The sequence below is a fragment of the Phalangium opilio genome, unplaced genomic scaffold (genome assembly GCF_054372755.1).
Source record: "Phalangium opilio isolate 3A_F unplaced genomic scaffold, DU_Popi_V2 ptg000054l_1, whole genome shotgun sequence".
NCBI lineage: Eukaryota > Metazoa > Arthropoda > Arachnida > Opiliones > Phalangiidae > Phalangium > Phalangium opilio.
This window is the reverse complement of record NW_028324173.1, coordinates 3,889,233-3,914,666: the sequence shown is the minus strand read 5'-3', so window position 1 is coordinate 3,914,666 and position 25,434 is coordinate 3,889,233. Positions and strand designations below refer to the sequence as shown.

The following is a 25,434-nucleotide window of genomic DNA, read 5'->3' as shown; positions in this document are numbered from 1 at the left end:
TGAAAAAGTCAACGGCACGCAGTGTTCCTAAGTGGTCTCCCTCCCAAGTAGTGACTGCGCTCGACGCTGCTAAATTCGGTTATCGGACGTGAACCGGTGTATTCAGAGTGATATGGCCGTTGCCGAGAGTGCTAGTTAATAATTTGAATTTACTTAACTTTCATCTTTATAAAACAATAACAAAAAGAAGATATGTTTGCTTTTTTCATATCTGGTGGAATTTGAAAGAGGAAACAAAAGTGAAAAAGCAAACGGCACGCAGTATTCCCAAGTACTGACTGCGCTCGACGCTGCTAACGTCGGCGATCGGACGAGAACCGGTGTTCTCAGCGTGATATGGCCGTTGCCGAGAGTGCTAGATAATAATTCGAATTTAAATTAAGTGAGACAAATTAACCTTCATCTTTTGAAAACAATAACAAACAGAAAATATGTTTGCTTTTTTCATATCTATTGGAATTTAAAAGAGGAAAAAAAAGTGAAAAAGCTAACGGCACGCAGTGTTCCTAAGTGGTCGCCCTCCCAAGTACTGACTGCGCTCGACGCTGCTTAACTTCGGTTATCGGACGAGAACCGGTGTATTCAGCGTGATACGGCCGTTGCCGAGAGTGCTAGTTAATAATTTGAATTTAATTAACCTTCATCTTTATAAAACAATAACAAAAAGAAGATATGTTTGTTTTTTCATATCTGGTGGAATTTAAAGGAGGAAACAAAAGTGAAAAAGCCAACGGCACGCAGTATTCCCAAGTACTGTATGCGCTCGACGCTGCTTAACTTCGGTGATCCTACGTGAACCGGTGTTTTCAGCGTGATATGGCCGTTACCGAGAGTGCTAGTTAATAATTCGAATTTAAATTAAGTGAGACAAATTAACCTTCATCATTTTAAAACAATAACAAAAAGAAAACATGTTTGCTTTTTTCATATCTATTAAAATTTAAAAGAGGAAAAAAAAGTGAAAAAGCCAACGGCACGCAGTGTTCCTAAGTGGTCTCTCTCCCAAGTAGTGACTGCGCTCGACGCCGCATAACTTCGGTTATCGGACGAGAACCGGTGTATTCAGCGTGATATGGCCGTTGCCGAGAGTGCTAGTTAATAATTTGAATTTAATTAACTTTCATCTTTATAAAACAATAACAAAAAGATATGTTTGCTTTTTTCATATCTGGTGGAATTTGAAAGAGGAAACAAAAGTGAAAAAGCCAACGGCACGCAGTATTCCCAAGTACTGTATGCGCTCGACGCTGCTTAACTTCGGTGATTGGACGTGAACCGGTGTTTTCAGCGTGATATGGCCGTTACCGAGAGTGCTAGTTAATAATTCGAATTTAAATTAAGTGAGACAAATTAACCTTCATCATTTTAAAACAATAACAAAAAGAAAACATGTTTGCTTTTTTCATATCTATTAAAATTTAAAAGAGGAAAAAAAAGTGTAAAAGCCAACGGCACGCAGTGTTCCTAAGTGGTCTCCCTCCCAAGTAGTGACTGCGCTCGACGCCGCTTAACTTCGATTATCGGACGAGAACCGGTGTATTCAGCGTGATATGGCCGTTGCCGAGAATGCTAGTTAATAATTTGATTTTAATTAACTTTCATCTTTACAAAACAATAACAAAAAGAAGATATGTTTGCTTTTTTCATATCTGGTGGAATTTGAAAGAGGAAACAAAAGTGAAAAAGCAAACGGCACGCAGTATTCCCAAGTACTGACTGCGCTCGACGCTGCTAACGTCGGCGATCGGACGAGAACCGGTGTTCTCAGCGTGATATGGCCGTTGCCGAGAGTGCTGGATAGTAATTCGAATTTAAATTAAGTGAGACAAATTAACCTTCATCTTTTTCAAACAATAACAAAAAGAAAATATGTTTGCTTTTTTCATATCTATTGGAATTTAAAAGAGGAAAAAAAAGTGAAAAAGCTAACGGCACGCAGTGTTCCTAAGTGGTCGCCCTCCCAAGTACTGACTGCGCTCGACGCTGCTTAACTTCGGTTATCGGACGAGAACCGATGTATTCAGCGTGATATGGCCGTTGCCGAGAGTGCTAGTTAATAATTTGAATTTAATTAACCTTCATCTTTAAAAAACAATAACAAAAAGAAGATATGTTTGCTTTTTTCATATCTGGTGGAATTTAAAAGAGGAAACAAAAGTGAAAAAACAAACGGCACGCAGTATTCCCAAGTACTGTATGCGCTCGACGCTGCTTAACTTCGGTGATCGGACGTGAACCGGTGTTTTCAGCGTGATATGGCCGTTGCCGAGAGTGCAAGTTAATAATTCGAATTTAAATTAAGTGAGACAAATTAACCTTCATCATTTTAAAACAATAACAAAAAGAAAACATGTTTGCTTTTTTCATATCTATTAAAATTTAAAAGAGGAAAAAAAAGTGAAAAAGCCAACGGCACGCAGTGTTCCTAAGTGGTCTCCCTCCCAAGTAGTGACTGCGCTCGACGCTGCTTAACTTCGGTTATCGAACGAGAACCGATGTATTCAGCGTGATATGGCCGTTGCCGAGAGTGCTAGTTAATAATTTGAATTTAATTAACTTTCCTCTTTATAAAACAATAACAAAAAGAAGATATGTTTGCTTTTTTCATATCTGGTGGAATTTGAAAGAGGAAACAAAAGTGAAAAAGCAAACGGCACGCAGTATTCCCAAGTACTGACTGCGCTCGACGCTGCTAACTTCGGCGATCGGACGAGAACCGGTGTTCTCAGCGTGATATGGCCGTTGCCGAGAGTGCTAGATAATAATTCGAATTTAAATTAAGTGAGACAAATTAACCTTCATCTTTTTCAAACAATAACAAAAAGAAAATATGTTTGCTTTTTTCATATCTATTGGAATTTAAAAGAGGAAAAAAAAGTGAAAAAGCTAACGGCACGCAGTGTTCCTAAGTGGTCGCCCTCCCAAGTACTGACTGCGCTCGACGCTGCTTAACTTCGGTTATCGGACGAGAACCGATGTATTCAGCGTGATATGGCCGTTGCCGAGAGTGCTAGTTAATAATTTGAATTTAATTAACCTTCATCTTTAAAAAACAATAACAAAAAGAAGATATGTTTGCTTTTTTCATATCTGGTGGAATTTAAAAGAGGAAACAAAAGTGAAAAAACAAACGGCACGCAGTATTCCCAAGTACTGTATGCGCTCGACGCTGCTTAACTTCGGTGATCGGACGTGAACCGGTGTTTTCAGCGTGATATGGCCGTTGCCGAGAGTGCAAGTTAATAATTCGAATTTAAATTAAGTGAGACAAATTAACCTTCATCATTTTAAAACAATATCAAAAAGAAAACATGTTTGCTTTTTTCATATCTATTAAAATTTAAAAGAGGAAAAAAAAGTGAAAAAGCCAACGGCACGCAGTGTTCCTAAGTGTTCTCCCTCCCAAGTAGTGACTGCGCTCGACGCTGCTTAACTTCGGTTATCGAACGAGAACCGGTGTATTCAGCGTGATATGGCCGTTGCCGAGAGTGCTAGTTAATAATTTGAATTTAATTAACTTTCATCATTATAAAACAATAACAAAAAAGAAGATATGTTTGCTTTTTTCATATCTGGTGGAATTTGAAAGAGGAAACAAAAGTGAAAAAGCCAACGGCACGCAGTATTCCCAAGTACTGTATGCGCTCGACGCTGCTTAACTTCGGTGAACGGACGTGAAACGGTGTTTTCAGCGTGATATGGCCGTTGCCGAGAGTGCTAGTTAATAATTCGGATTTAAATTAAGTGAGACAAATTAACCTTCATCATTTTAAAACAATAACAAAAAGAAAACCTGTTTGCTTTTTACATATCTATTAAAATTTAAAAGAGGAAAAAAAAGTGAAAAAGCCAACGGCACGCAGTGTTCCTAAGTGGTCTCCCTCCCAAGTAATGACTGCGCTCGACGCTGCTTAACTTCGGTTATCGGACGAGAACCGGTGTATTCAGCGTTATATGGCCGTTGCCGAGAATGCTAGTTAATAATTTGAATTTAATTAACTTTCCTCTTTATAAAACAATAACAAAAAGAAGATATGTTTGCTTTTTTCATATCTGGTGGAATTTGAAAGAGGAAACAAAAGTGAAAAAGCAAACGGCACGCAGTATTCCCAAGTACTGACTGCGCTCGACGCTGCTAACTTCGGCGATCGGACGAGAACCGGTGTTCTCAGCGTGATATGGCCGTTGCCGAGAGTGCTAGATAATAATTCGAATTTAAATTAAGTGAGACAAATTAACCTTCATCTTTTTCAAACAATAACAAAAAGAAAATATGTTTGCTTTTTTCATATCTATTGGAATTTAAAAGAGGAAAAAAAAGTGAAAAAGCTAACGGCACGCAGTGTTCCTAAGTGGTCGCCCTCCCAAGTACTGACTGCGCTCGACGCTGCTTAACTTCGGTTATCGGACGAGAACCGATGTATTCAGCGTGATATGGCCGTTGCCGAGAGTGCTAGTTAATAATTTGAATTTAATTAACCTTCATCTTTAAAAAACAATAACAAAAAGAAGATATGTTTGCTTTTTTCATATCTGGTGGAATTTAAAAGAGGAAACAAAAGTGAAAAAACGAACGGCACGCAGTATTCCCAAGTACTGTATGCGCTCGACGCTGCTTAACTTCGGTGATCGGACGTGAACCGGTGTTTTCAGCGTGATATGGCCGTTGCCGAGAGTGCAAGTTAATAATTCGAATTTAAATTAAGTGAGACAAATTAACCTTCATCATTTTAAAACAATATCAAAAAGAAAACATGTTTGCTTTTTTCATATCTATTAAAATTTAAAAGAGGAAAAAAAAGTGAAAAAGCCAACGGCACGCATTGTTCCTAAGTGTTCTCCCTCCCAAGTAGTGACTGCGCTCGACGCTGCTTAACTTCGGTTATCGAACGAGAACCGGTGTACTCAGCGTGATATGGCCGTTGCCGAGAGTGCTACTTAATAATTTGAATTTAATTAACTTTCATCATTATAAAACAATAACAAAAAAGAAGATATGTTTGCTTTTTTCATATCTGGTGGAATTTGAAAGAGGAAACAAAAGTGAAAAAGCCAACGGCACGCAGTATTCCCAAGTACTGTATGCGCTCGACGCTGCTTAACTTCGGTGAACGGACGTGAACCGGTGTTTTCAGCGTGATATGGCCGTTGCCGAGAGTGCTAGTTAATAATTCGGATTTAAATTAAGTGAGACAAATTAACCTTCATCATTTTAAAACAATAACAAAAAGAAAACCTGTTTGCTTTTTACATATCTATTAAAATTTAAAAGAGGAAAAAAAAGTGAAAAAGCCAACGGCACGCAGTGTTCCTAAGTGGTCTCCCTCCCAAGTAATGACTGCGCTCGACGCTGCTTAACTTCGGTTATCGGACGAGAACCGGTGTATTCAGCGTGATATGGCCGTTGCCGAGAATGCTAGTTAATAATTTGAATTTAATTAACTTTCCTCTTTATAAAACAATAACAAAAAGAAGATATGTTTGCTTTTTTCATATCTGGTGGAATTTGAAAGAGGAAACAAAAGTGAAAAAGCAAACGGCACGCAGTATTCCAAAGTACTGACTGCGCTCGACGCTGCTAACTTCGGCGATCGGACGAGAACCGGTGTTCTCAGCGTGATATGGCCGTTGCCGAGAGTGCTAGATAATAATTCGAATTTAAATTAAGTGAGACAAATTAACCTTCATCTTTTTCAAACAATAACAAAAAGAAAATATGTTTGCTATTTTCATATCTATTGGAATTTAAAAGAGGAAAAAAAAGTGAAAAAGCTAACGGCACGCAGTGTTCCTAAGTGGTCGCCCTCCCAAGTACTGACTGCGCTCGACGCTGCTTAACTTCGGTTATCGGACGAGAACCGATGTATTCAGCGTGATATGGCCGTTGCCGAGAGTGCTAGTTAATAATTTGAATTTAATTAACCTTCATCTTTAAAAAACAATAACAAAAAGAAGATATGTTTGCTTTTTTCATATCTGGTGGAATTTAAAAGAGGAAACAAAAGTGAAAAAACAAACGGCACGCAGTATTCCCAAGTACTGTATGCGCTCGACGCTGCTTAACTTCGGTGATCGGACGTGAACCGGTGTTTTCAGCGTGATATGGCCGTTGCCGAGAGTGCAAGTTAATAATTCGAATTTAAATTAAGTGAGACAAATTAACCTTCATCATTTTAAAACAATATCAAAAAGAAAACATGTTTGCTTTTTTCATATCTATTAAAATTTAAAAGAGGAAAAAAAAGTGAAAAAGCCAACGGCACGCAGTGTTCCTAAGTGTTCTCCCTCCCAAGTAGTGACTGCGCTCGACGCTGCTTAACTTCGGTTATCGAACGATAACCGGTGTATTCAGCGTGATATGGCCGTTGCCGAGAGTGCTAGTTAATAATTTGAATTTATTTAACTTTCATCATTATAAAACAATAACAAAAAAGAAGATATGTTTGCTTTTTTCATATCTGGTGGAATTTGAAAGAGGAAACAAAAGTGAAAAAGCCAACGGCACGCAGTATTCCCAAGTACTGTATGCGCTCGACGCTGCTTAACTTCGGTGAACGGACGTGAACCGGTGTTTTCAGCGTGATATGGCCGTTGCCGAGAGTGCTAGTTAATAATTCGGATTTAAATTAAGTGAGACAAATTAACCTTCATCATTTTAAAACAATAACAAAAAGAAAACCTGTTTGCTTTTTACATATCTATTAAAATTTAAAAGAGGAAAAAAAAGTGAAAAAGCCAACGGCACGCAGTGTTCCTAAGTGGTCTCCCTCCCAAGTAATGACTGCGCTCGACGCTGCTTAACTTCGGTTATCGGACGAGAACCGGTGTATTCAGCGTGATATGGCCGTTGCCGAGAATGCTAGTTAATAATTTGAATTTAATTAACTTTCCTCTTTATAAAACAATAACAAAAAGAAGATATGTTTGCTTTTTTCATATCTGGTGGAATTTGAAAGAGGAAACAAAAGTGAAAAAGCAAACGGCACGCAGTATTCCCAAGTACTGACTGCGCTCGACGCTGCTAACTTCGGCGATCGGACGAGAACCGGTGTTCTCAGCGTGATATGGCCGTTGCCGAGAGTGCTAGATAATAATTCGAATTTAAATTAAGTGAGACAAATTAACCTTCATCTTTTTCAAACAATAACAAAAAGAAAATATGTTTGCTTTTTTCATATCTATTGGAATTTAAAAGAGGAAAAAAAAGTGAAAAAGCTAACGGCACGCAGTGTTCCTAAGTGGTCGCCCTCCCAAGTACTGACTGCGCTCGACGCTGCTTAACTTCGGTTATCGGACGAGAACCGATGTATTCAGCGTGATATGGCCGTTGCCGAGAGTGCTAGTTAATAATTTGAATTTAATTAACCTTCATCTTTAAAAAACAATAACAAAAAGAAGATATGTTTGCTTTTTTCATATCTGGTGGAATTTAAAAGAGGAAACAAAAGTGAAAAAACGAACGGCACGCAGTATTCCCAAGTACTGTATGCGCTCGACGCTGCTTAACTTCGGTGATCGGACGTGAACCGGTGTTTTCAGCGTGATATGGCCGTTGCCGAGAGTGCAAGTTAATAATTCGAATTTAAATTAAGTGAGACAAATTAACCTTCATCATTTTAAAACAATATCAAAAAGAAAACATGTTTGCTTTTTTCATATCTATTAAAATTTAAAAGAGGAAAAAAAAGTGAAAAAGCCAACGGCACGCAGTGTTCCTAAGTGTTCTCCCTCCCAAGTAGTGACTGCGCTCGACGCTGCTTAACTTCGGTTATCGAACGAGAACCGGTGTACTCAGCGTGATATGGCCGTTGCCGAGAGTGCTACTTAATAATTTGAATTTAATTAACTTTCATCATTATAAAACAATAACAAAAAAGAAGATATGTTTGCTTTTTTCATATCTGGTGGAATTTGAAAGAGGAAACAAAAGTGAAAAAGCCAACGGCACGCAGTATTCCCAAGTACTGTATGCGCTCGACGCTGCTTAACTTCGGTGAACGGACGTGAACCGGTGTTTTCAGCGTGATATGGCCGTTGCCGAGAGTGCTAGATAATAATTCGAATTTAAATTAAGTGAGACAAATTAACCTTCATCTTTTTAAAACAATAACAAAAAGAAAATATGTTTGCTTTTTTCATATCTATTGGAATTTAAAAGAGGAAAAAAAAGTGAAAAAGCTAACGGCACGCAGTGTTCCTAAGTGGTCGCCCTCCCAAGTACTGACTGCGCTCGACGCTGCTTAACTTCGGTTATCGGACGAGAACCGATGTATTCAGCGTGATATGGCCGTTGCCGAGAGTGCTAGTTAATAATTTGAATTTAATTAACCTTCATCTTTAAAAAACAATAACAAAAAGAAGATATGTTTGCTTTTTTCATATCTGGTGGAATTTAAAAGAGGAAACAAAAGTGAAAAAACGAACGGCACGCAGTATTCCCAAGTACTGTATGCGCTCGACGCTGCTTAACTTCGGTGATCGGACGTGAACCGGTGTTTTCAGCGTGATATGGCCGTTGCCGAGAGTGCAAGTTAATAATTCGAATTTAAATTAAGTGAGACAAATTAACCTTCATCATTTTAAAACAATATCAAAAAGAAAACATGTTTGCTTTTTTCATATCTATTAAAATTTAAAAGAGAAAAAAAAAGTGAAAAAGCCAACGGCACGCAGTGTTCCTAAGTGTTCTCCCTCCCAAGTAGTGACTGCGCTCGACGCTGCTTAACTTCGGTTATCGAACGAGAACCGGTGTACTCAGCGTGATATGGCCGTTGCCGGGAGTGCTACTTAATAATTTGAATTTAATTAACTTTCATCATTATAAAACAATAACAAAAAAGAAGATATGTTTGCTTTTTTCATATCTGGTGGAATTTGAAAGAGGAAACAAAAGTGAAAAAGCCAACGGCACGCAGTATTCCCAAGTACTGTATGCGCTCGACGCTGCTTAACTTCGGTGAACGGACGTGAACCGGTGTTTTCAGCGTGATATGGCCGTTGCCGAGAGTGCTAGTTAATAATTCGGATTTAAATTAAGTGAGACAAATTAACCTTCATCATTTTAAAACAATAACAAAATGAAAACCTGTTTGCTTTTTACATATCTATTAAAATTTAAAAGAGGAAAAAAAAGTGAAAAAGCTAACGGCACGCAGTGTTCCTAAGTGGTCGCCCTCCCAAGTACTGACTGCGCTCGACGCTGCTTAACTTCGGTTATCGGACGAGAACCGATGTATTCAGCGTGATATGGCCGTTGCCGAGAGTGCTAGTTAATAATTTGAATTTAATTAACCTTCATCTTTAAAAAACAATAACAAAAAGAAGATATGTTTGCTTTTTTCATATCTGGTGGAATTTAAAAGAGGAAACAAAAGTGAAAAAACGAACGGCACGCAGTATTCCCAAGTACTGTATGCGCTCGACGCTGCTTAACTTCGGTGATCGGACGTGAACCGGTGTTTTCAGCGTGATATGGCCGTTGCCGAGAGTGCAAGTTAATAATTCGAATTTAAATTAAGTGAGACAAATTAACCTTCATCATTTTAAAACAATATCAAAAAGAAAACATGTTTGCTTTTTTCATATCTATTAAAATTTAAAAGAGGAAAAAAAAGTGAAAAAGCCAACGGCACGCAGTGTTCCTAAGTGTTCTCCCTCCCAAGTAGTGACTGCGCTCGACGCTGCTTAACTTCGGTTATCGAACGAGAACCGGTGTACTCAGCGTGATATGGCCGTTGCCGAGAGTGCTACTTAATAATTTGAATTTAATTAACTTTCATCATTATAAAACAATAACAAAAAAGAAGATATGTTTGCTTTTTTCATATCTGGTGGAATTTGAAAGAGGAAACAAAAGTGAAAAAGCCAACGGCACGCAGTATTCCCAAGTACTGTATGCGCTCGACGCTGCTTAACTTCGGTGAACGGACGTGAACCGGTGTTTTCAGCGTGATATGGCCGTTGGCGAGAGTGCTAGTTAATAATTCGGATTTAAATTAAGTGAGACAAATTAACCTTCATCATTTTAAAACAATAACAAAAAGAAAACCTGTTTGCTTTTTACATATCTATTAAAATTTAAAAGAGGAAAAAAAAGTGAAAAAGCTAACGGCACGCAGTGTTCCTAAGTGGTCGCCCTCCCAAGTACTGACTGCGCTCGACGCTGCTTAACTTCGGTTATCGGACGAGAACCGATGTATTCAGCGTGATATGGCCGTTGCCGAGAGTGCTAGTTAATAATTTGAATTTAATTAACCTTCATCTTTAAAAAACAATAACAAAAAGAAGATATGTTTGCTTTTTTCATATCTGGTGGAATTTAAAAGAGGAAACAAAAGTGAAAAAACAAACGGCACGCAGTATTCCCAAGTACTGTATGCGCTCGACGCTGCTTAACTTCGGTGATCGGACGTGAACCGGTGTTTTCAGCGTGATATGGCCGTTGCCGAGAGTGCAAGTTAATAATTCGAATTTAAATTAAGTGAGACAAATTAACCTTCATCATTTTAAAACAATAACAAAAAGAAAACATGTTTGCTTTTTTCATATCTATTAAAATTTAAAAGAGGAAAAAAAAGTGAAAATGCCAACGGCACGCAGTGTTCCTAAGTGGTCTCCCTCCCAAGTAGTGACTGCGCTCGACGCTGCTTAACTTCGGTTATCGAACGAGAACCGGTGTATTCAGCGTGATATGGCCGTTGCCGAGAGTGCTAGTTAATAATTTGAATTTAATTAACTTTCCTCTTTATAAAACAATAACAAAAAGAAGATATGTTTGCTTTTTTCATATCTGGTGGAATTTGAAAGAGGAAACAAAAGTGAAAAAGCAAACGGCACGCAGTATTCCCAAGTACTGACTGCGCTCGACGCTGCTAACTTCGGCGATCGGACGAGAACCGGTGTTCTCAGCGTGATATGGCCGTTGCCGAGAGTGCTAGATAATAATTCGAATTTAAATTAAGTGAGACAAATTAACCTTCATCTTTTTCAAACAATAACAAAAAGAAAATATGTTTGCTTTTTTCATATCTATTGGAATTTAAAAGAGGAAAAAAAAGTGAAAAAGCTAACGGCACGCAGTGTTCCTAAGTGGTCGCCCTCCCAAGTACTGACTGCGCTCGACGCTGCTTAACTTCGGTTATCGGACGAGAACCGATGTATTCAGCGTGATATGGCCGTTGCCGAGAGTGCTAGTTAATAATTTGAATTTAATTAACCTTCATCTTTAAAAAACAATAACAAAAAGAAGATATGTTTGCTTTTTTCATATCTGGTGGAATTTAAAAGAGGAAACAAAAGTGAAAAAACAAACGGCACGCAGTATTCCCAAGTACTGTATGCGCTCGACGCTGCTTAACTTCGGTGATCGGACGTGAACCGGTGTTTTCAGCGTGATATGGCCGTTGCCGAGAGTGCAAGTTAATAATTCGAATTTAAATTAAGTGAGACAAATTAACCTTCATCATTTTAAAACAATATCAAAAAGAAAACATGTTTGCTTTTTTCATATCTATTAAAATTTAAAAGAGGAAAAAAAAGTGAAAAAGCCAACGGCACGCAGTGTTCCTAAGTGTTCTCCCTCCCAAGTAGTGACTGCGCTCGACGCTGCTTAACTTCGGTTATCGAACGATAACCGGTGTATTCAGCGTGATATGGCCGTTGCCGAGAGTGCTAGTTAATAATTTGAATTTATTTAACTTTCATCATTATAAAACAATAACAAAAAAGAAGATATGTTTGCTTTTTTCATATCTGGTGGAATTTGAAAGAGGAAACAAAAGTGAAAAAGCCAACGGCACGCAGTATTCCCAAGTACTGTATGCGCTCGACGCTGCTTAACTTCGGTGAACGGACGTGAACCGGTGTTTTCAGCGTGATATGGCCGTTGCCGAGAGTGCTAGTTAATAATTCGGATTTAAATTAAGTGAGACAAATTAACCTTCATCATTTTAAAACAATAACAAAAAGAAAACCTGTTTGCTTTTTACATATCTATTAAAATTTAAAAGAGGAAAAAAAAGTGAAAAAGCCAACGGCACGCAGTGTTCCTAAGTGGTCTCCCTCCCAAGTAATGACTGCGCTCGACGCTGCTTAACTTCGGTTATCGGACGAGAACCGGTGTATTCAGCGTGATATGGCCGTTGCCGAGAATGCTAGTTAATAATTTGAATTTAATTAACTTTCCTCTTTATAAAACAATAACAAAAAGAAGATATGTTTGCTTTTTTCATATCTGGTGGAATTTGAAAGAGGAAACAAAAGTGAAAAAGCAAACGGCACGCAGTATTCCCAAGTACTGACTGCGCTCGACGCTGCTAACTTCGGCGATCGGACGAGAACCGGTGTTCTCAGCGTGATATGGCCGTTGCCGAGAGTGCTAGATAATAATTCGAATTTAAATTAAGTGAGACAAATTAACCTTCATCTTTTTCAAACAATAACAAAAAGAAAATATGTTTGCTTTTTTCATATCTATTGGAATTTAAAAGAGGAAAAAAAAGTGAAAAAGCTAACGGCACGCAGTGTTCCTAAGTGGTCGCCCTCCCAAGTACTGACTGCGCTCGACGCTGCTTAACTTCGGTTATCGGACGAGAACCGATGTATTCAGCGTGATATGGCCGTTGCCGAGAGTGCTAGTTAATAATTTGAATTTAATTAACCTTCATCTTTAAAAAACAATAACAAAAAGAAGATATGTTTGCTTTTTTCATATCTGGTGGAATTTAAAAGAGGAAACAAAAGTGAAAAAACGAACGGCACGCAGTATTCCCAAGTACTGTATGCGCTCGACGCTGCTTAACTTCGGTGATCGGACGTGAACCGGTGTTTTCAGCGTGATATGGCCGTTGCCGAGAGTGCAAGTTAATAATTCGAATTTAAATTAAGTGAGACAAATTAACCTTCATCATTTTAAAACAATATCAAAAAGAAAACATGTTTGCTTTTTTCATATCTATTAAAATTTAAAAGAGGAAAAAAAAGTGAAAAAGCCAACGGCACGCAGTGTTCCTAAGTGTTCTCCCTCCCAAGTAGTGACTGCGCTCGACGCTGCTTAACTTCGGTTATCGAACGAGAACCGGTGTACTCAGCGTGATATGGCCGTTGCCGAGAGTGCTACTTAATAATTTGAATTTAATTAACTTTCATCATTATAAAACAATAACAAAAAAGAAGATATGTTTGCTTTTTTCATATCTGGTGGAATTTGAAAGAGGAAACAAAAGTGAAAAAGCCAACGGCACGCAGTATTCCCAAGTACTGTATGCGCTCGACGCTGCTTAACTTCGGTGAACGGACGTGAACCGGTGTTTTCAGCGTGATATGGCCGTTGCCGAGAGTGCTAGTTAATAATTCGGATTTAAATTAAGTGAGACAAATTAACCTTCATCATTTTAAAACAATAACAAAAAGAAAACCTGTTTGCTTTTTACATATCTATTAAAATTTAAAAGAGGAAAAAAAAGTGAAAAAGCCAACGGCACGCAGTGTTCCTAAGTGGTCTCCCTCCCAAGTAATGACTGCGCTCGACGCTGCTTAACTTCGGTTATCGGACGAGAACCGGTGTATTCAGCGTGATATGGCCGTTGCCGAGAATGCTAGTTAATAATTTGAATTTAATTAACTTTCCTCTTTATAAAACAATAACAAAAAGAAGATATGTTTGCTTTTTTCATATCTGGTGGAATTTGAAAGAGGAAACAAAAGTGAAAAAGCAAACGGCACGCAGTATTCCCAAGTACTGACTGCGCTCGACGCTGCTAACTTCGGCGATCGGACGAGAACCGGTGTTCTCAGCGTGATATGGCCGTTGCCGAGAGTGCTAGATAATAATTCGAATTTAAATTAAGTGAGACAAATTAACCTTCATCTTTTTCAAACAATAACAAAAAGAAAATATGTTTGCTTTTTTCATATCTATTGGAATTTAAAAGAGGAAAAAAAAGTGAAAAAGCTAACGGCACGCAGTGTTCCTAAGTGGTCGCCCTCCCAAGTACTGACTGCGCTCGACGCTGCTTAACTTCGGTTATCGGACGAGAACCGATGTATTCAGCGTGATATGGCCGTTGCCGAGAGTGCTAGTTAATAATTTGAATTTAATTAACCTTCATCTTTAAAAAACAATAACAAAAAGAAGATATGTTTGCTTTTTTCATATCTGGTGGAATTTAAAAGAGGAAACAAAAGTGAAAAAACGAACGGCACGCAGTATTCCCAAGTACTGTATGCGCTCGACGCTGCTTAACTTCGGTGATCGGACGTGAACCGGTGTTTTCAGCGTGATATGGCCGTTGCCGAGAGTGCAAGTTAATAATTCGAATTTAAATTAAGTGAGACAAATTAACCTTCATCATTTTAAAACAATATCAAAAAGAAAACATGTTTGCTTTTTTCATATCTATTAAAATTTAAAAGAGGAAAAAAAAGTGAAAAAGCCAACGGCACGCAGTGTTCCTAAGTGTTCTCCCTCCCAAGTAGTGACTGCGCTCGACGCTGCTTAACTTCGGTTATCGAACGAGAACCGGTGTACTCAGCGTGATATGGCCGTTGCCGAGAGTGCTACTTAATAATTTGAATTTAATTAACTTTCATCATTATAAAACAATAACAAAAAAGAAGATATGTTTGCTTTTTTCATATCTGGTGGAATTTGAAAGAGGAAACAAAAGTGAAAAAGCCAACGGCACGCAGTATTCCCAAGTACTGTATGCGCTCGACGCTGCTTAACTTCGGTGAACGGACGTGAACCGGTGTTTTCAGCGTGATATGGCCGTTGCCGAGAGTGCTAGTTAATAATTCGGATTTAAATTAAGTGAGACAAATTAACCTTCATCATTTTAAAACAATAACAAAAAGAAAACCTGTTTGCTTTTTACATATCTATTAAAATTTAAAAGAGGAAAAAAAAGTGAAAAAGCCAACGGCACGCAGTGTTCCTAAGTGGTCTCCCTCCCAAGTAATGACTGCGCTCGACGCTGCTTAACTTCGGTTATCGGACGAGAACCGGTGTATTCAGCGTGATATGGCCGTTGCCGAGAATGCTAGTTAATAATTTGAATTTAATTAACTTTCCTCTTTATAAAACAATAACAAAAAGAAGATATGTTTGCTTTTTTCATATCTGGTGGAATTTGAAAGAGGAAACAAAAGTGAAAAAGCAAACGGCACGCAGTATTCCCAAGTACTGACTGCGCTCGACGCTGCTAACTTCGGCGATCGGACGAGAACCGGTGTTCTCAGCGTGATATGGCCGTTGCCGAGAGTGCTAGATAATAATTCGAATTTAAATTAAGTGAGACAAATTAACCTTCATCTTTTTCAAACAATAACAAAAAGAAAATATGTTTGCTTTTTTCATATCTATTGGAATTTAAAAGAGGAAAAAAAAGTGAAAAAGCTAACGGCACGCAGTGTTCCTAAGTGGTCGCCCTCCCAAGTACTGACTGCGCTCGACGCTGCTTAACTTCGGTTATCGGACGAGAACCGATGTATTCAGCGTGATATGGCCGTTGCCGAGAGTGCTAGTTAATAATTTGAATTTAATTAACCTTCATCTTTAAAAAACAATAACAAAAAGAAGATATGTTTGCTTTTTTCATATCTGGTGGAATTTAAAAGAGGAAACAAAAGTGAAAAAACAAACGGCACGCAGTATTCCCAAGTACTGTATGCGCTCGACGCTGCTTAACTTCGGTGATCGGACGTGAACCGGTGTTTTCAGCGTGATATGGCCGTTGCCGAGAGTGCAAGTTAATAATTCGAATTTAAATTAAGTGAGACAAATTAACCTTCATCATTTTAAAACAATATCAAAAAGAAAACATGTTTGCTTTTTTCATATCTATTAAAATTTAAAAGAGGAAAAAAAGTGAAAAAGCCAACGGCACGCAGTGTTCCTAAGTGTTCTCCCTCCCAAGTAGTGACTGCGCTCGACGCTGCTTAACTTCGGTTATCGAACGAGAACCGGTGTACTCAGCGTGATATGGCCGTTGCCGAGAGTGCTAGTTAATAATTTGAATTTAATTAACTTTCATCATTATAAAACAATAACAAAAAAGAAGATATGTTTGCTTTTTTCATATCTGGTGGAATTTGAAAGAGGAAACAAAAGTAAAAAAGCCAACGGCACGCAGTATTCCCAAGTACTGTATGCGCGCGACGCTGCTTAACTTCGGTGAACGGACGTGAACCGGTGTTTTCAGCGTGATATGGCCGTTGCCGAGAGTGCTAGTTAATAATTCGGATTTAAATTAAGTGAGACAAATTAACCTTCATCATTTTAAAACAATAACAAAAAGAAAACCTGTTTGCTTTTTACATATCTATTAAAATTTAAAAGAGGAAAAAAAGTGAAAAAGCCAACGGCACGCAGTGTTCCTAAGTGGTCTCCCTCCCAAGTAATGACTGCGCTCGACGCTGCTTAACTTCGGTTATCGGACGAGAACCGGTGTATTCAGCGTGATATGGCCGTTGCCGAGAATGCTAGTTAATAATTTGAATTTAATTAACTTTCCTCTTTATAAAACAATAACAAAAAGAAGATATGTTTGCTTTTTTCATATCTGGTGGAATTTGAAAGAGGAAACAAAAGTGAAAAAGCAAACGGCACGCAGTATTCCCAAGTACTGACTGCGCTCGACGCTGCTAACTTCGGCGATCGGACGAGAACCGGTGTTCTCAGCGTGATATGGCCGTTGCCGAGAGTGCTAGATAATAATTCGAATTTAAATTAAGTGAGACAAATTAACCTTCATCTTTTTCAAACAATAACAAAAAGAAAATATGTTTGCTTTTTTCATATCTATTGGAATTTAAAAGAGGAAAAAAAAGTGAAAAAGCTAACGGCACGCAGTGTTCCTAAGTGGTCGCCCTCCCAAGTACTGACTGCGCTCGACGCTGCTTAACTTCGGTTATCGGACGAGAACCGATGTATTCAGCGTGATATGGCCGTTGCCGAGAGTGCTAGTTAATAATTTGAATTTAATTAACCTTCATCTTTAAAAAACAATAACAAAAAGAAGATATGTTTGCTTTTTTCATATCTGGTGGAATTTAAAAGAGGAAACAAAAGTGAAAAAACAAACGGCACGCAGTATTCCCAAGTACTGTATGCGCTCGACGCTGCTTAACTTCGGTGATCGGACGTGAACCGGTGTTTTCAGCGTGATATGGCCGTTGCCGAGAGTGCAAGTTAATAATTCGAATTTAAATTAAGTGAGACAAATTAACCTTCATCATTTTAAAACAATAACAAAAAGAAAACATGTTTGCTTTTTTCATATCTATTAAAATTTAAAAGAGGAAAAAAAAGTGAAAAAGCCAACGGCACGCAGTGTTCCTAAGTGGTCTCCCTCCCAAGTAATGACTGCGCTCGACGCTGCTTAACTTCGGTTATCGGACGAGAACCGGTGTATTCAGCGTGATATGGCCGTTGCCGAGAATGCTAGTTAATAATTTGAATTTAATTAACCTTCATCTTTAAAAAACAATAACAAAAAGAAGATATGTTTGCTTTTTTCATATCTGGTGGAATTTAAAAGAGGAAACAAAAGTGAAAAAACAAACGGCACGCAGTATTCCCAAGTACTGTATGCGCTCGACGCTGCTTAACTTCGGTGAACGGACGTGAACCGGTGTTTTCAGCGTGATATGGCCGTTGCCGAGAGTGCTAGTTAATAATTCGGATTTAAATTAAGTGAGACAAATTAACCTTCATCATTTTAAAACAATAACAAAAAGAAAACCTGTTTGCTTTTTACATATCTATTAAAATTTAAAAGAGGAAAAAAAAGTGAAAAAGCCAACGGCACGCAGTGTTCCTAAGTGGTCTCCCTCCCAAGTAATGACTGCGCTCGACGCTGCTTAACTTCGGTTATCGGACGAGAACCGGTGTATTCAGCGTGATATGGCCGTTGCCGAGAATGCTAGTTAATAATTTGAATTTAATTAACTTTCCTCTTTATAAAACAATAACAAAAAGAAGATATGTTTGCTTTTTTCATATCTGGTGGAATTTGAAAGAGGAAACAAAAGTGAAAAAGCAAACGGCACGCAGTATTCCCAAGTACTGACTGCGCTCGACGCTGCTAACTTCGGCGATCGGACGAGAACCGGTGTTCTCAGCGTGATATGGCCGTTGCCGAGAGTGCTAGATAATAATTCGAATTTAAATTAAGTGAGACAAATTAACCTTCATCTTTTTCAAACAATAACAAAAAGAAAATATGTTTGCTTTTTTCATATCTATTGGAATTTAAAAGAGGAAAAAAAAGTGAAAAAGCTAACGGCACGCAGTGTTCCTAAGTGGTCGCCCTCCCAAGTACTGACTGCGCTCGACGCTGCTTAACTTCGGTTATCGGACGAGAACCGATGTATTCAGCGTGATATGGCCGTTGCCGAGAGTGCTAGTTAATAATTTGAATTTAATTAACCTTCATCTTTAAAAAACAATAACAAAAAGAAGATATGTTTGCTTTTTTCATATCTGGTGGAATTTAAAAGAGGAAACAAAAGTGAAAAAACAAACGGCACGCAGTATTCCCAAGTACTGTATGCGCTCGACGCTGCTTAACTTCGGTGATCGGACGTGAACCGGTGTTTTCAGCGTGATATGGCCGTTGCCGAGAGTGCAAGTTAATAATTCGAATTTAAATTAAGTGAGACAAATTAACCTTCATCATTTTAAAACAATAACAAAAAGAAAACATGTTTGCTTTTTTCATATCTATTAAAATTTAAAAGAGGAAAAAAAAGTGAAAAAGCCAACGGCACGCAGTGTTCCTAAGTGTTCTCCCTCCCAAGTAGTGACTGCGCTCGACGCTGCTTAACTTCGGTTATCGAACGAGAACCGGTGTATTCAGCGTGATATGGCCGTTGCCGAGAGTGCTAGTTAATAATTTGAATTTAATTAACTTTCATCATTATAAAACAATAACAAAAAAGAAGATATGTTTGCTTTTTTCATATCTGGTGGAATTTGAAAGAGGAAACAAAAGTGAAAAAGCCAACGGCACGCAGTATTCCCAAGTACTGTATGCGCTCGACGCTGCTTAACTTCGGTGAACGGACGTGAACCGGTGTTTTCAGCGTGATATGGCCGTTGCCGAGAGTGCTAGTTAATAATTCGGATTTAAATTAAGTGAGACAAATTAACCTTCATCATTTTAAAACAATAACAAAAAGAAAACCTGTTTGCTTTTTACATATCTATTAAAATTTAAAAGAGGAAAAAAAAGTGAAAAAGCCAACGGCACGCAGTGTTCCTAAGTGGTCTCCCTCCCAAGTAATGACTGTGCTCGACGCTGCTTAACTTCGGTTATCGGACGAGAACCGGTGTATTCAGCGTGATATGGCCGTTGCCGAGAATGCTAGTTAATAATTTGAATTTAATTAACTTTCCTCTTTATAAAACAATAACAAAAAGAAGATATGTTTGCTTTTTTCATATCTGGTGGAATTTGAAAGAGGAAACAAAAGTGAAAAAGCAAACGGCACGCAGTATTCCCAAGTACTGACTGCGCTCGACGCTGCTAACTTCGGCGATCGGACGAGAACCGGTGTTCTCAGCGTGATATGGCCGTTGCCGAGAGTGCTAGATAATAATTCGAATTTAAATTAAGTGAGACAAATTAACCTTCATCTTTTTCAAACAATAACAAAAAGAAAATATGTTTGCTTTTTTCATATCTATTGGAATTTAAAAGAGGAAAAAAAAGTGAAAAAGCTAACGGCACGCAGTGTTCCTAAGTGGTCGCCCTCCCAAGTACTGACTGCGCTCGACGCTGCTTAACTTCGGTTATCGGACGAGAACCGATGTATTCAGCGTGATATGGCCGTTGCCGAGAGTGGTAGTTAATAATTTGAATTTAATTAACCTTCATCTTTAAAAAACAATAACAAAAAGAAGATATGTTTGCTTTTTTCATATCTGGTGGAATTTAAAAGAGGAAACAAAAGTGAAAAAACAAACGGCACGCAGTATTCCCAAGTACTGTATGCGCTCGACGCTGCTTAACTTCGGTGATCGGACGTGAACCGGTGTTTTCAGCGTGATATGGCCGTTGCCGAGAGTGCAAGTTAATAATTCGATTTTAAATTAAGTGAGACAAATTAACCTTCATCATTTTAAAACAATAACAAAAAGAAAACATGTTTGCTTTTTTCATATCTATTTAAATTTAAAAGAGGAAAAAAAAGTGAAAAAGCCAACGGCACGCAGTGTTCCTAAGTGTTCTCCCTCCCAAGTAGTGACTGCGCTCGACGCTGCTTAACTTCGGTTATCGGACGAGAACCGGTGTATTCAGCGTGATATGGCCGTTGCCGAGAGTGCTAGTTAATAATTTGAATTTAATTAACCTTCATCTTTATAAAACAATAACAAAAAGAAGATATGTTTGCTTTTTTCATATCTGGTGGAATTTAAAGGAGGAAACAAAAGTGAAAAAGCCAACGGCACGCAGTATTCCCAAGTACTGTATGCACTCGACGCTGCTTAACTTCGGTGAACGGACGTGAACCGGTGTTTTCAGCGTGATATGGCCGTTGCCGAGAGTGCTAGTTAATAATTCGGATTTAAATTAAGTGAGACAAATTAACCTTCATCATTTTAAAACAATAACAAAAAGAAAACCTGTTTGCTTTTTACATATCTATTAAAATTTAAAAGAGGAAAAAAAAGTGAAAAAGCCAACGGCACGCAGTGTTCCTAAGTGGTCTCCCTCCCAAGTAATGACTGCGCTCGACGCTGCTTAACTTCGGTTATCGGACGAGAACCGGTGTATTCAGCGTGATATGGCCGTTGCCGAGAATGCTAGTTAATAATTTGAATTTAATTAACTTTCCTCTTTATAAAACAATAACAAAAAGAAGATATGTTTGCTTTTTTCATATCTGGTGGAATTTGAAAGAGGAAACAAAAGTGAAAAAGCCAACGGCACGCAGTATTCCCAAGTACTGTATGCGCTCGACGCTGCTTAACTTCGGTGAACGGACGTGAACCGGTGTTTTCAGCGTGATATGGCCGTTGCCGAGAGTGCTAGTTAATAATTCGGATTTAAATTAAGTGAGACAAATTAACCTTCATCATTTTAAAACAATAACAAAAAGAAAACCTGTTTGCTTTTTACATATCTATTAAAATTTAAAAGAGGAAAAAAAGTGAAAAAGCCAACGGCACGCAGTGTTCCTAAGTGGTCTCCCTCCCAAGTAGTGACTGCGCTCGACGCCGCTTAACTTCGATTATCGGACGAGAACCGGTGTATTCAGCGTGATATGGCCGTTGCCGAGAATGCTAGTTAATAATTTGATTTTAATTAACTTTCTTCTTTATAAAACAATAACAAAAAGAAGATATGTTTGCTTTTTTCATATCTGGTGGAATTTGAAAGAGGAAACAAAAGTGAAAAAGCAAACGGCACGCAGTATTCCCAAGTACTGTATGCGCTCGACGCTGCTTTACTTCGGTGATCGGACGTGAACCGGTGTTTTCAGCGTGATATGGCCGTTGCCGAGAGTGCTAGTTAATAATTCGAATTTAAATTAAGTGAGACAAATTAACCTTCATCATTTTAAAACAATAACAAAAAGAAAACGTGTTTGCTTTTTTCATATATATTAAAATTTAAAAGAGGAAAAAAAGTGAAAAAGCCAACGGCACGCAGTGTTCCTAAGTGGTCTCCCTCCCTAGTAGTGACTGCGCTCGACGCTGCTTAACTTCGGTTATCGAACGAGAACCGGTGTATTCAGCGTGATATGGCCGTTGCCGAGAGTGCTAGTTAATAATTTGAATTTAATTAACTTTCATCTTTATAAAACAATAACAAAAAAGAAGATATGTTTGCTTTTTTCATATCTGGTGGAATTTGAAAGAGGAAACAAAAGTGAAAAAGCCAACGGCACGCAGTATTCCCAAGTACTGTATGCGCTCGACGCTGCTAACGTCGGCGATCGTACGAGAACCGGTGTTCTCAGCGTGATATGGCCGTTGCCGAGAGTGCTAGATAATAATTCGAATTTAAATTAAGTGAGACAAATTAACCTTCATCTTTTTAAACAATAACAAAAAGAAAATATGTTTGCTTTTTTCATATGTATTGGAATTTAAAAGAGGAAAAAAAGTGAAAATGCTAACGGCACGCAGTGTTCCTAAGTGGTCGCCCTCCCAAGTACTGACTGCGCTCGACGCTGCTTAACTTCGGTTATCGGACGAGAACCGGTGTATTCAGCGTGATATGGCCGTTGCCGATTGTGCTAGTTAATAATTTGAATTTAATTAACCTTCATCTTTATAAAACAATAACAAAAAGAAGATATGTTTGTTTTTTTCATATCTGGTGGAATTTAAAGGAGGAAACAAAAGTGAAAAAGCCAACGGCACGCAGTATTCCCAAGTACTGTATGCGCTCGACGCTGCTTAACTTCGGTGATCGGACGTGAACCGGTGTTTTCAGCGTGATATGGCCGTTGCCGAGAGTGCTAGTTAATAATTCGAATTTAAGTTAAGTGAGGCAAATTAACCTTCATCATTTTAAAACTATAACAAAAAGAAAACCTGTTTGCTTTTTACATATCTATTAAAATTTAAAAGAGGAAAAAAAAGTGAAAAAGCCAACGGCACGCAGTGTTCCTAAGCGGTCTCCCTCCCAAGTAATGACTGCGTTCGACGCTGCTTAACTTCGGTTATCGGACGAGAATCGGTGTATTCAGCGTGATATGGCCGTTGCCGAGAGTGCTAGTTAATAATTTGAATTTAATTAACTTTCATCTTTATAAAACAATAACAAAAAGAAGATATGTTTGCTTTTTTCATATCTGGTGGAATTTGAAAGAGGAAACAAAAGTGAAAAAGCAAACGGCACGCAGTATTACCAAGTACTGACTGCGCTCGACGCTGCTAACGTCGGCAATCGGACGAGAACCGGTTTTCTCAGCGTGATATGGCCGTTGCCGAGAGTGCTAGATAATAATTCGAATTTAAATTAAGTGAGACAAATTAACCTTCATCTTTTTCAAACAATAACAAAAAGAAAATATGTATGCTTTTTTCATATCTATTGGAATTTAAAAGAGGAAAAAAAGTGAAAAAGCTAACGGCACGCAGTGTTCCTAAGTGGTCGCCCTCGCAAGTACTGACTGCGCTCGACGCTGCTTAACTTCGGTTATCGGACGAGAACCGGTGTATTCAGCGTGATATGGCCGTTGCCGAGAGTGCTAGTTAATAATTTGAATTTAATTAACCTTCATCTTTATAAAACAATAACAAAAAGAAGATATGTTTGCTTTTTTCATATCTGGTGGAATTTAAAAGAGGAAACAAAAGTGAAAAAACAAACGGCACGCAGTATTCCCAAGTACTGTATGCGCTCGACGCTGCTTAACTTCGGTGATCGGACGTGAACCGGTGTTTTCAGCGTGATATGGCCGTTGCCGAGAGTGCTAGTTAATAATTCGAATTTAAATTAAGTGAGACAAATAAACCTTCATCATTTTAAAACAATAACAAAATGAAAACATGTTTGCTTATTTCATATCTATTGGAATTTAAAAGAGGAAAAAAAAAGTGAAAAGGCTAACGGCACGCAGTGTTCCTAAGTGGTCGCCCTCCCAAGTACTGACTGCGCTCGACGCTGCTTAACTTCGGTGATCGGACGAGAACCGGTGTATTCAGCGTGATATGGCCGTTGCCGAGAGTGCTAGTTAATAATTTGAACTTAATTAACCTTCATCTTTATAAAAAATAACAATAAGAAGATATGTTTGTTTTTTCATATCTGGTGGAATTTAAGAGGAAACAAGTTGGGAAAACCAAAATATTACCTCTCCGAGTCAAGACGACTACTTACAAACTTATTTACCCAGATATGGAAATGTTTCTTAAGTTAAAATTTATGAAATATTAAAGCAGTATACAAAGCATAGCAAATTTACTGTAAATCAGACGACATTTTACATCCAATAATGATATACTTGTACACATTTAAATCATCCGATGGGGAAAAACGGGAAATGAAGAGATAAAACTTTGGAGGGATATTACCTTTACGTGTTTGTAAAGGCCCAATTTTCTACTCCTCAACTGTATGCCCTCTATGTTCAAAGCCATATTCACAACAGGGTTGGCATGTAAACACTATCCTCTCGTTTCACCTCAACGATTTTCTTAGTTTAACAACATGACTTAACGTTACATAACACCAAAGCTTATTTGTGGCTACACACACTGAAAGTAAATGCGTACCATAAAAAGCATGAAAACACGAAGCTATTATCCGATTACGATCAGACCTTTCACTGGTCTGGGCTGCGTTCAGCAGAGCTCACCAAAAAAGACAGCGGATTTTGGAAATGTTTACCGGTGAGCTCTGTCGTCATAGCTTTTCTCCGGTCATCGGCGTTTTATAAATGACGCTAGCGCAATAAAGCGTGCAAGGTACCAAGGCTTAACAAAAATTGTAGGATAACATATTTATAGAGATAGATAACAACTTTTATAATTAAAATTAGAAAATAACATATCTCTTAAAATTCTCGCGTGATCAACTGGTTTCACGCCAATTAAATAGCTATAGTCCCATAAACCTATTTGTATTAATTCCTCCATGGTTTTTTCGCCAAGCTGAGAACTACGCGTCTTACGTCACGTTATCCAAAAAGCCGACTATTTTTTTTTGAAGACCGCGCTAGTAGCTCAGCGCTAAGGACCGTGACGTCAAAATTCAAAAACAAAATCCCGTTATGTAGGACACTGCTAACATCGCTGGGCTCTGCTGAACGCGGCCCAGATTTCCACCATGATTATAAAATCTAAGCCTAATTATTTAAGAGTGTATTTAACTTTCGGCTCATTCTGAACCGTTAATGTCTCTGCATACAGAAACGAAAACAAAACCCTAACGTTTACTGTTTGGTTCACTAGGCCTATTGACAAACAAAAGTTCATTTGGCCAACATAACAGCGTTGAGCTTGTATTCACTGTGACTTTAGAAAGGATTATGCTATAAACAGATGTAGTATAGCTTAAGTAATATATAAACATCCATTTTAAATAATAATATTAAAAAAATCTTTGGAATATCAAAATGAAACGGAGCTATAAAGCTACAAAAGTACTAAATGCATCAAAATTACGAAAAATATTTCCACATATTCATTTTATATTATGGAAAACGGGAATATTAAGGTTCTGAAGGATTTCTTTACACATCAAAACAAAACGAACTTCTAACGCAGCGCACTAGTGTTACAACGGACGGACACATATAGACAAACACATAGACTGCTGTTTTACCCTTTCCGTATTAATTTTGAGTTGAGAGACATGATTATCTTAAATAATATAATAAATATAATTAATATTAAATATTTTCTTCGATAGTTGTTCGCCTTATTGAGCGTTACATCGTTTTGAAAAAGAACAATTAAACATTCTTGAGAGACTT

The 25,434-nt window shown here is 38.1% G+C and overlaps 1 non-coding gene and 59 pseudogenes across 1 annotated transcript; all 60 read right to left on the bottom strand.

Annotated features, from left to right (window-relative positions):
- Positions 1–485: 485 nt before the first annotated feature.
- LOC149670877 (5S ribosomal RNA) lies at positions 486–604 on the bottom strand (annotated as a pseudogene).
- Positions 605–965: 361 nt separating this feature from the next.
- On the bottom strand, positions 966–1,084 carry LOC149670876 (5S ribosomal RNA; annotated as a pseudogene).
- A 359-nt stretch (positions 1,085–1,443) lies between these two features.
- Positions 1,444–1,562, bottom strand: LOC149670875 (5S ribosomal RNA; annotated as a pseudogene).
- Positions 1,563–1,923: 361 nt separating this feature from the next.
- LOC149670874 (5S ribosomal RNA) lies at positions 1,924–2,042 on the bottom strand (annotated as a pseudogene).
- Positions 2,043–2,404: 362 nt separating this feature from the next.
- Positions 2,405–2,523, bottom strand: LOC149670873 (5S ribosomal RNA; annotated as a pseudogene).
- A 361-nt stretch (positions 2,524–2,884) lies between these two features.
- Positions 2,885–3,003, bottom strand: LOC149670872 (5S ribosomal RNA; annotated as a pseudogene).
- A 362-nt stretch (positions 3,004–3,365) lies between these two features.
- On the bottom strand, positions 3,366–3,484 carry LOC149670871 (5S ribosomal RNA; annotated as a pseudogene).
- Positions 3,485–3,847: 363 nt separating this feature from the next.
- On the bottom strand, positions 3,848–3,966 carry LOC149670870 (5S ribosomal RNA; annotated as a pseudogene).
- A 361-nt stretch (positions 3,967–4,327) lies between these two features.
- LOC149670869 (5S ribosomal RNA) lies at positions 4,328–4,446 on the bottom strand (annotated as a pseudogene).
- Positions 4,447–4,808: 362 nt separating this feature from the next.
- LOC149670868 (5S ribosomal RNA) lies at positions 4,809–4,927 on the bottom strand (annotated as a pseudogene).
- Positions 4,928–5,050: 123 nt separating this feature from the next.
- On the bottom strand, positions 5,051–5,153 carry LOC149670867 (5S ribosomal RNA; annotated as a pseudogene).
- A 137-nt stretch (positions 5,154–5,290) lies between these two features.
- Positions 5,291–5,409, bottom strand: LOC149670866 (5S ribosomal RNA; annotated as a pseudogene).
- A 361-nt stretch (positions 5,410–5,770) lies between these two features.
- Positions 5,771–5,889, bottom strand: LOC149670865 (5S ribosomal RNA; annotated as a pseudogene).
- A 362-nt stretch (positions 5,890–6,251) lies between these two features.
- LOC149670864 (5S ribosomal RNA) lies at positions 6,252–6,370 on the bottom strand (annotated as a pseudogene).
- Positions 6,371–6,493: 123 nt separating this feature from the next.
- On the bottom strand, positions 6,494–6,596 carry LOC149670863 (5S ribosomal RNA; annotated as a pseudogene).
- Positions 6,597–6,733: 137 nt separating this feature from the next.
- LOC149670862 (5S ribosomal RNA) lies at positions 6,734–6,852 on the bottom strand (annotated as a pseudogene).
- Positions 6,853–7,213: 361 nt separating this feature from the next.
- LOC149670861 (5S ribosomal RNA) lies at positions 7,214–7,332 on the bottom strand (annotated as a pseudogene).
- A 362-nt stretch (positions 7,333–7,694) lies between these two features.
- On the bottom strand, positions 7,695–7,813 carry LOC149670860 (5S ribosomal RNA; annotated as a pseudogene).
- Positions 7,814–7,936: 123 nt separating this feature from the next.
- LOC149670859 (5S ribosomal RNA) lies at positions 7,937–8,039 on the bottom strand (annotated as a pseudogene).
- Positions 8,040–8,176: 137 nt separating this feature from the next.
- Positions 8,177–8,295, bottom strand: LOC149670858 (5S ribosomal RNA; annotated as a pseudogene).
- A 362-nt stretch (positions 8,296–8,657) lies between these two features.
- On the bottom strand, positions 8,658–8,776 carry LOC149670857 (5S ribosomal RNA; annotated as a pseudogene).
- A 123-nt stretch (positions 8,777–8,899) lies between these two features.
- Positions 8,900–9,002, bottom strand: LOC149670856 (5S ribosomal RNA; annotated as a pseudogene).
- A 137-nt stretch (positions 9,003–9,139) lies between these two features.
- LOC149670855 (5S ribosomal RNA) lies at positions 9,140–9,258 on the bottom strand (annotated as a pseudogene).
- A 362-nt stretch (positions 9,259–9,620) lies between these two features.
- Positions 9,621–9,739, bottom strand: LOC149670854 (5S ribosomal RNA; annotated as a pseudogene).
- A 123-nt stretch (positions 9,740–9,862) lies between these two features.
- On the bottom strand, positions 9,863–9,965 carry LOC149670853 (5S ribosomal RNA; annotated as a pseudogene).
- Positions 9,966–10,102: 137 nt separating this feature from the next.
- On the bottom strand, positions 10,103–10,221 carry LOC149670852 (5S ribosomal RNA; annotated as a pseudogene).
- A 362-nt stretch (positions 10,222–10,583) lies between these two features.
- On the bottom strand, positions 10,584–10,702 carry LOC149670851 (5S ribosomal RNA; annotated as a pseudogene).
- A 361-nt stretch (positions 10,703–11,063) lies between these two features.
- On the bottom strand, positions 11,064–11,182 carry LOC149670850 (5S ribosomal RNA; annotated as a pseudogene).
- Positions 11,183–11,544: 362 nt separating this feature from the next.
- On the bottom strand, positions 11,545–11,663 carry LOC149670849 (5S ribosomal RNA; annotated as a pseudogene).
- Positions 11,664–11,786: 123 nt separating this feature from the next.
- On the bottom strand, positions 11,787–11,889 carry LOC149670848 (5S ribosomal RNA; annotated as a pseudogene).
- A 137-nt stretch (positions 11,890–12,026) lies between these two features.
- On the bottom strand, positions 12,027–12,145 carry LOC149670847 (5S ribosomal RNA; annotated as a pseudogene).
- A 361-nt stretch (positions 12,146–12,506) lies between these two features.
- LOC149670846 (5S ribosomal RNA) lies at positions 12,507–12,625 on the bottom strand (annotated as a pseudogene).
- Positions 12,626–12,987: 362 nt separating this feature from the next.
- LOC149670845 (5S ribosomal RNA) lies at positions 12,988–13,106 on the bottom strand (annotated as a pseudogene).
- A 123-nt stretch (positions 13,107–13,229) lies between these two features.
- On the bottom strand, positions 13,230–13,332 carry LOC149670844 (5S ribosomal RNA; annotated as a pseudogene).
- Positions 13,333–13,469: 137 nt separating this feature from the next.
- Positions 13,470–13,588, bottom strand: LOC149670843 (5S ribosomal RNA; annotated as a pseudogene).
- Positions 13,589–13,949: 361 nt separating this feature from the next.
- On the bottom strand, positions 13,950–14,068 carry LOC149670842 (5S ribosomal RNA; annotated as a pseudogene).
- A 362-nt stretch (positions 14,069–14,430) lies between these two features.
- LOC149670841 (5S ribosomal RNA) lies at positions 14,431–14,549 on the bottom strand (annotated as a pseudogene).
- A 123-nt stretch (positions 14,550–14,672) lies between these two features.
- Positions 14,673–14,775, bottom strand: LOC149670840 (5S ribosomal RNA; annotated as a pseudogene).
- Positions 14,776–14,912: 137 nt separating this feature from the next.
- Positions 14,913–15,031, bottom strand: LOC149670839 (5S ribosomal RNA; annotated as a pseudogene).
- A 361-nt stretch (positions 15,032–15,392) lies between these two features.
- LOC149670838 (5S ribosomal RNA) lies at positions 15,393–15,511 on the bottom strand (annotated as a pseudogene).
- A 361-nt stretch (positions 15,512–15,872) lies between these two features.
- On the bottom strand, positions 15,873–15,991 carry LOC149670837 (5S ribosomal RNA; annotated as a pseudogene).
- Positions 15,992–16,353: 362 nt separating this feature from the next.
- Positions 16,354–16,472, bottom strand: LOC149670836 (5S ribosomal RNA; annotated as a pseudogene).
- Positions 16,473–16,833: 361 nt separating this feature from the next.
- On the bottom strand, positions 16,834–16,952 carry LOC149670835 (5S ribosomal RNA; annotated as a pseudogene).
- A 362-nt stretch (positions 16,953–17,314) lies between these two features.
- Positions 17,315–17,433, bottom strand: LOC149670834 (5S ribosomal RNA; annotated as a pseudogene).
- A 362-nt stretch (positions 17,434–17,795) lies between these two features.
- On the bottom strand, positions 17,796–17,914 carry LOC149670833 (5S ribosomal RNA; annotated as a pseudogene).
- Positions 17,915–18,275: 361 nt separating this feature from the next.
- LOC149670832 (5S ribosomal RNA) lies at positions 18,276–18,394 on the bottom strand (annotated as a pseudogene).
- A 362-nt stretch (positions 18,395–18,756) lies between these two features.
- LOC149670831 (5S ribosomal RNA) lies at positions 18,757–18,875 on the bottom strand (annotated as a pseudogene).
- A 123-nt stretch (positions 18,876–18,998) lies between these two features.
- On the bottom strand, positions 18,999–19,101 carry LOC149670830 (5S ribosomal RNA; annotated as a pseudogene).
- A 137-nt stretch (positions 19,102–19,238) lies between these two features.
- Positions 19,239–19,357, bottom strand: LOC149670829 (5S ribosomal RNA; annotated as a pseudogene).
- Positions 19,358–19,718: 361 nt separating this feature from the next.
- LOC149670828 (5S ribosomal RNA) lies at positions 19,719–19,837 on the bottom strand (annotated as a pseudogene).
- Positions 19,838–20,199: 362 nt separating this feature from the next.
- Positions 20,200–20,318, bottom strand: LOC149670827 (5S ribosomal RNA; annotated as a pseudogene).
- Positions 20,319–20,680: 362 nt separating this feature from the next.
- Positions 20,681–20,799, bottom strand: LOC149670826 (5S ribosomal RNA; annotated as a pseudogene).
- Positions 20,800–20,921: 122 nt separating this feature from the next.
- On the bottom strand, positions 20,922–21,024 carry LOC149670825 (5S ribosomal RNA; annotated as a pseudogene).
- A 136-nt stretch (positions 21,025–21,160) lies between these two features.
- LOC149670824 (5S ribosomal RNA) lies at positions 21,161–21,279 on the bottom strand (annotated as a pseudogene).
- A 361-nt stretch (positions 21,280–21,640) lies between these two features.
- On the bottom strand, positions 21,641–21,759 carry LOC149670823 (5S ribosomal RNA; annotated as a pseudogene).
- A 360-nt stretch (positions 21,760–22,119) lies between these two features.
- LOC149670822 (5S ribosomal RNA) lies at positions 22,120–22,238 on the bottom strand (annotated as a pseudogene).
- Positions 22,239–22,360: 122 nt separating this feature from the next.
- LOC149670821 (5S ribosomal RNA) lies at positions 22,361–22,463 on the bottom strand (annotated as a pseudogene).
- Positions 22,464–22,600: 137 nt separating this feature from the next.
- Positions 22,601–22,719, bottom strand: LOC149670820 (5S ribosomal RNA; annotated as a pseudogene).
- A 360-nt stretch (positions 22,720–23,079) lies between these two features.
- Positions 23,080–23,198, bottom strand: LOC149670819 (5S ribosomal RNA; annotated as a pseudogene).
- A 363-nt stretch (positions 23,199–23,561) lies between these two features.
- Positions 23,562–23,680, bottom strand: LOC149670818 (5S ribosomal RNA). Its single transcript, XR_016367237.1, has one exon. It is a non-coding gene; the product is annotated as a 5S ribosomal RNA (ribosomal RNA).
- Positions 23,681–25,434: the final 1,754 nt, after the last annotated feature.